The sequence below is a fragment of the Schistocerca cancellata genome, chromosome 3 (assembly GCF_023864275.1).
Source record: "Schistocerca cancellata isolate TAMUIC-IGC-003103 chromosome 3, iqSchCanc2.1, whole genome shotgun sequence".
Lineage (NCBI taxonomy): Eukaryota > Metazoa > Arthropoda > Insecta > Orthoptera > Acrididae > Schistocerca > Schistocerca cancellata.
Window position 1 is genome coordinate 108,621,811 of NC_064628.1, and position 6,808 is coordinate 108,628,618.

General features: G+C 47.2%; 1 non-coding gene across 1 annotated transcript; it reads right to left on the reverse strand.

The window, feature by feature from the left end:
• Window positions 1-6,453: 6,453 nt before the first annotated feature.
• On the reverse strand, window positions 6,454-6,579 carry LOC126178706 (small nucleolar RNA snR44). Its single transcript, XR_007536578.1, has one exon. It is a non-coding gene; the product is annotated as a small nucleolar RNA snR44 (small nucleolar RNA).
• Window positions 6,580-6,808: the final 229 nt, after the last annotated feature.

The following is a 6,808-nucleotide window of genomic DNA, read 5'->3' on the forward strand; positions in this document are numbered from 1 at the left end:
CCGTATGTGCAGTTGACGGACTTTGAGCGAGGGCGTATAGTGGGCATGCGGGAGGCCGGGTGGACGTACCGCCGAATTGCTCAACACGTGGGGCGTGAGGTCTCCACAGTACATCGATGTTGTCGCCAGTGGTCGGCGGAAGGTGCACGTGCCCGTCGACCTGGGACCGGACCGCAGCGACGCACGGATGCACGCCAAGACCGAAGGATCCTACGCAGTGCCGTAGGGGACCGCACCGCCACTTCCCAGCAAATTAGGGACACTGTTGCTCCTGGGGTATCGGCGAGGACCATTCGCAACCGTCTCCATGAAGCTGGGCTACGGTCCCGCACACCGTTAGGCCGTCTTCCGCTCACGCCCCAACTTCGTGCAGCCCGCCTCCAGTGGTGTCGCGACAGGCGTGAATGGAGGGACGAATGGAGACGTGTCGTCTTCAGCGATGAGAGTCGCTTGTGCCTTGGTGCCAATGATGGTCGTATGCGTGTTTGGCGCCGTGCAGGTGAGCACTACAATCAGGACTGCATACGCCCGAGGCACACAGGGCCAACACCCGGCATTATGGTGTGGGGAGCGATCTCCTACACTGGCCGTACACCACTGGTGATCGTCGAGGGGACACTGAATAGTGCACGTACATCCAAACCGTCATCGAACCCATCGTTCTACCATTCCTAGACCGGCAAGGGAACTTGCTGTTGCAACAGGACAATGCACGTCCGCATGTATCCCGTGCCACCCAACGTGCTCTACAAGGTGTAACTCAACTACCCTGGCCAGCAAGATCTCCGGATCTGTCCCCCATTGAGCATGTTTGGGACTGGATGAAGCGTCGTCTCACGCGGTCTGCACGTCCAGCACGAACGCTGGTCCAACTGAGGCGCCAGGTGGAAATGGCATGGCAAGCCGTTCCACAGGACTACATCCAGCATCTCTACGATCGTCTCCATGGGAGAATAGCAGCGTGCATTGCTGCGAAAGGTGGATATACACTGTACTAGTGCCGACATTGTGCATGCTCTGTTGCCTTTGTCTATGTGCCTGTGGTTCTGTTAGTGTGATCATGTGATGTATCTGACCCCAGGAATGTGTCAATAAAGTTTCCCCTTCCTGGGACAAATAATTCACGGTGTTCTTATTTCAATTTCCAGGAGTGTATATGTGTATGGTGTTTTCCACATCTTCTCCAAAGATTGTCGTACATATTACACATTGTACAGAAAGAATCGCTCGGGGTGGGGGGTAAGAACCGCATACCTAACAACAGGACATGGATGAAGATGAATGAGAGCACTTAGAGACTTGAAACGAAGATTACACATGGTTTCAGAGCTTTACGAAACATTTTCTAGCAGACGATCCCCACAAAGTGATGAAAGGGAAATGGTTCAAATGGCTCTGAGCACTATGGGACTTAACATCTGAGGTCATCAGTCCCCTAGACTTAGAACTACTTAAACCTAACTAACCTAAGGACACCACACACATCCACGCCGGAGGCAGGATTCGAGCCTGCGACCGTAGCAGCAGCACGGTTCCGGACTGAAGCACCTAGAACCGCTCGGCCACAACGGCCGGTGATGAAAGGGAAATAGTTCAGGTTAACTATTTTTCGCTTTCATGCAATAAAATTGTCGCGTGACGTTTTAATTTGTTGCTCCTTTACTACTAACTATATTCACGACATATTTTGCACACAGTATTCACATATGCCTTCAAGAATAATGTAATAATTTCATTTCCAAAGAAAGCATAAGTCTTTGTACATTACTATTAGTTTAACAAGTCACGGTTGCAAAGCAGTAACACGGATTCAGTACAGAAGAATGGAAAAACTGGTAGAAGTTGACCCCGAGGATGATGATCTTGAATTCTGGAGAAATGAAGGAACACGTAAAGCGTACTGATCCTACGACTTATCTTAGAAGGTAGGATAAAGAAATGCAAAGCTACGTTTATAGTATTTGTAGACGTAGAGAAAGCTTTTGCCACTGTTGACTGGAACACTCTCTTTCAAATTCTGAAGGTAGCGGGGGTAAAATACAGGGGGCGAAAGGCTGCTTACAATTTCTACAGAAATTCGCCAGTTTCCGATACTCGGGACACAAGAAACATTTTACGATAACTCAATTATTTAAAGAGAGAAATAATGATATTTGTTTCTTTTCTGAATTTGTTCGTTTATGAAATTTGTCAGTAAAGCTATTACGTTGCGTTTCGTACAATGTAAAATACATGGCATAACGCAGTTTAATTCTGATATTACCCTGCCTGCAACATATCTCAGGCAATCGGAAGACAATACATTCACGTGTTTTTGTAGTCTAGAAGAATTGCTGCGTGAAGTCTAAAGACAATCCAGAGCTCAGGCACTATGTTGTTAGTGTGTGTGTACGAGTATTATGGGCTCTGAATAAGTGTAATTAAATGTAAACTAGGAATGCTGCGAAGTAATTGCGAAAGAGTGAGTTAAAACGAACGAATTTTGGTTTTTATGAGAAAACAATGAATTCTGAGTGAACTAAAATCTGCGTGGTGTATTCTGTTAGTTGGGGCCGAAAACTGAACCTTTCAAGGGATCGCGCTGTGAAAGATGTGAGTGAGCATTCTGCCACAGATCATCTGTTTAGTAAGCTGACTATTCTGGGTGACTCTGTGTGCTGGTGAATACCGAAACTGTAACTTCAGAGTAGCATGGACTCGTCGATGTTTTATAGGAAAAAAAGCCACCAATTTATCGAAGTTTTCACTGAACTATCTCGCATTTAAAATCTCAGTAATCACGAAACTAGAAACATTAGATACACCCTTTCGAAACGTGTAATGCGACTGATTCTACTGCAGCTCACCCAGTCGGAAAACATTGGCTGCAAAAAAAGACGATTCCTACAAGATGGACATTTTCTTTAGGAGGAGCAGATGAACAGATAACCCGCGTCATAGCAAACAGTTAGCTCGATGAAGCGTAGAATTTGTAATGTTTTATGTAGAAGATATCCTTTGCTGGATTACATAAAGAAGCTGAAAAGTGTATTTCTTTCCTGATTTGATATCTGCTTCTTGGGAATAAATGCTGGACCCTAGCAGGGTGTAAGGAATTCAGCAAGATTTTTTTCAAGCATTTTATTTAAATCACACAATAGTGATAATGGCTTACAGCTTTTAGTATCTATTTCCTGATTTTAGGACTGTGACGTATTCTAAGACAATTTTAGAGCAATAGCTGAGTAAACAGCATTGCCCAGCTCTTAGTATCTACACTCCTGGAAATGGAAAAAAGAACACATTGACACCGGTGTGTCAGAACCACCATACTTGCTCCGGACACTGCGAGAGGGCTGTACAAGCAATGATCACACGCACGGCACAGCGGACACACCAGGAACCGCGGTGTTGGCCGTCGAATGGCGCTAGCTGCGCAGCATTTGTGCACCGCCGCCGTCAGTGTCAGCCAGTTTGCCGTGGCATACGGAGCTCCATCGCAGTCTTTAACACTGTTAGCATGCCGCGACAGCGTGGACGTGAACCGTATGTGCAGTTGACGGACTTTGAGCGAGGGCGTATAGTGGGCATGCGGGAGGCCGGGTGGGCGTACCGCCGAATTGCTCAACACGTGGGGCGTGAGGTCTCCACAGTACATCGATGTTGTCGCCAGTGGTCGGCGGAAGGTGCACGTGCCCGTCGACCTGGGACCGGACCGCAGCGACGCACGGATGCACGTCAAGACCGTAGGATCCTACGCAGTGCCGTAGGGGACCGCACCGCCACTTCCCAGCAAATTAGGGACACTGTTGCTCCTGGGGTATCGGCGAGGTCCATTCGCAACCGTCTCCATGTAGCTGGGCTACGGTCCCGCACACCGTTAGGCCGTCTTCCGCTCACGCCCCAACATCGTGCACCCCGCCTCCAGTGGTGTCGCGACAGGCGTGAATGGAGGGACGAATGGAGACGTGTCGTCTTCAGCGATGAGAGTCGCTTGTGCCTTGGTGCCAATGATGGTCGTATGCGTGTTTGGCGCCGTGCAGGTGAGCGCCACAATCAGGACTGCATACGACCGAGGCACACAGGGCCAACACCCGGCATCATGGTGTGGGGAGCGATCTCCTACACTGGCCGTACACCACTGGTGATCGTCGAGGGGACACTGAATAGTGCACGGTACATCCAAACCGTCATCGAACCCATCGTTCTACCATTCCTAGACCGGCAAGGGAACTTGCTGTTCCAACAGGACAATGCACGTCCGCATGTATCCCGTGCCACCCAACGTGCTCTAGAAGGTGTAAGTCAACTACCCTGGCCAGCATGATCTCCGGATCTGTCCCCCATTGAGCATGTTGGGACTGGATGAAGCGTCGTCTCACGCGGTCTGCACGTCCAGCACGAACGCTGGTCCAAATGAGGCGCCAGGTGGAAATGGCATGGCAAGCCGTTCCACAGGACTACATCCAGCATCTCTACGATCGTCTCCATGGGAGAATAGCAGCCTGCATTGCTGCGAAAGGTGGATATACACTGTACTAGTGCCGACATTGTGCATGCTCTGTTGCCTGTGTCTATGTGCCTGTGGTTCTGTCAGTGTGATCATGTGATGTATCTGACCCCACGAATGTGTCAATAAAGTTTCCCCTTCCTGGGACAATGAATTCACGGTGTTCTTATTTCAATTTCCAGGTGTGTATTTCCTGGTTTTAGGACTATGACGTATTCTCATGCATTTTTAGAGAGATAACTGAGCATATGGCATTGCCCAGGTATGTATTTATTACAAATGTTTTATTAATCCATTTGCTCCTCCACCCAGTCACTGTCATCTCCTCCATCACCTCCACTCTGCCCTCTCCTCCACTCCCACTCTCTGTCCGTTTTCTCCTTACCCCCTCTCACTGTCAATTTACTCCTCCCGTGCGTCGATCTGCTCCTTCTTCTTCTGCCCATCCCATCCTCCTCCCTTCTAACTCCATCTCCAACCAACCCTCTCTTTGTCCATCTCTTCCTTGCTCCTCTCTCTGCCCACCTCCTCACCTCCTCCTCCTCCTCACTCTATCCGACTAATTCTCCCCCTCTCCCTGTCTATCACCTTCCCCTTCTCTGTCCATCTCCTGCTCACCCTCTCTCTATCCATGTCCTCAACCTCCTTTTCAGCGTCCATTTACTCCTTCACCTCTGCCTGTTAATTTCCTCCTCTCCTCTCTCTCTTTCTTATCTTCCTCTCCCTGTTTCTGTCCATCTTCTCTTTCCTTTCTTCACCCATCTTCTCTCTCCTCTCTCTGTCCATATCCCATTCTCCCCTATGTCCATCTCCTCATCCTCCATATCTGTACCCATCTCCTCCTTCTACCTTGCTGTCTCTCCATCTCCTCCTCCCCGCTCCCCTCTCCACGTTAACAGGCTTACCACAGTAGGAGAGTGATGGCTTTTGTCTCCACAGTATTTATTTCCAGATTGTAACTGCTATGGGTACCATATATGGCTTAAATAATTCCAGGGGTTTAGGATGAGCTTTTTACTCCTGACTTTGCCTGCTTGTGCAGGCATCAGATATATTTAGCACGTTTAAGGTACTTCACACGTATTTGTACACATATTTGTAGACATGTCTCATCTGTGTATGCAATGAATTTCGCCCAACTGTTTCATTTTAATGCAGCGCAATGTTTATGACATCATATCTCCTGAACTACGTGGTGTAGAATGATATAATTTTGCAAGCACATGTGAATGTATCGTCTTCCGATTGCCTGAGATATGTTGCAGGCAGGGCAATATCAGAATTAAACCGCGCTATCCAATGTATTTTACATTGTACGAAATGCAACTTACTAGCTTTACTGACCAGTTTCATAAACGAACAGACTCTGAAAAGCCACAAATATCATTACTTCTCTCATTAAATAACAGAGTTATCGTAATATGTTTCTTGTGTTCCGAGTATCGGAAACTGGCGAATTTCTGTAGAAATTGTAAGCAGCCTTTCACCCGCGCTACAGTCGGAATTTGAAAGAGAGTGTTCCAGTCAACAGTGGCAAAAGCTTTCTCTACGTCTACAAATCCTATAAACGTAGCTTTGTCTTTCTTTAACCTACCTCCTAAGATGAGTCGTAGGATCAGTAGGCTTTACGTGTTCTTTCATTTCTCCAGAATTCAAAACCATCATCCTCGGTGTCAACTTCTATCAGTTTTTCCATTCTTCTGTGCCGAATTCATGTTATTGCTTTGCTACCATGACTTGTTAAACTAATAGTTATGTACAAAGGCATATGCTTTCTTTGGAAATGAAATTATTTTATTATTCTTGAAGGACGAGGTCTGCACACAGCCTCTCTCAGGGCTATCAGTAGTTCTGATGGAATGTCATCTACTCCCAGGGCCTTGTTTCGACTTAAATCTTACAGTCCTCTGTTAAATTCCTCTGGCAATATCATATCTCCCAACTTATCTAATCTAAGTCCTTTTTCATTTCTATAATATTACCTTGAAGTTGAAACTTCCTGGCAGATTAAAACTGTGTGCCGGACTGAGACTCGAACTCGGTTCTGAGTTCGAGTCTCGGTCCGGCACACAGTTTTAATCTGCCAGGAAGTTTCATATCAGCGCACACTCCGCTGCAGAGTGAAAATCTCATACCTTCAAGTTGATCTCCGATGCATAGATCTTCTAGATACTCCTTTCGCCTTTCAGCTTTCCCTCCTGTGCTTAACGTTGGTTTTCCATCAGACTTCTTGATATGTATACAGCTTCTCCTCCTCTCTCTCCAAATGCCTCTTTTATTTTCCTGTAGGCGATATCTACCTTCCCCTAGTGAAATATG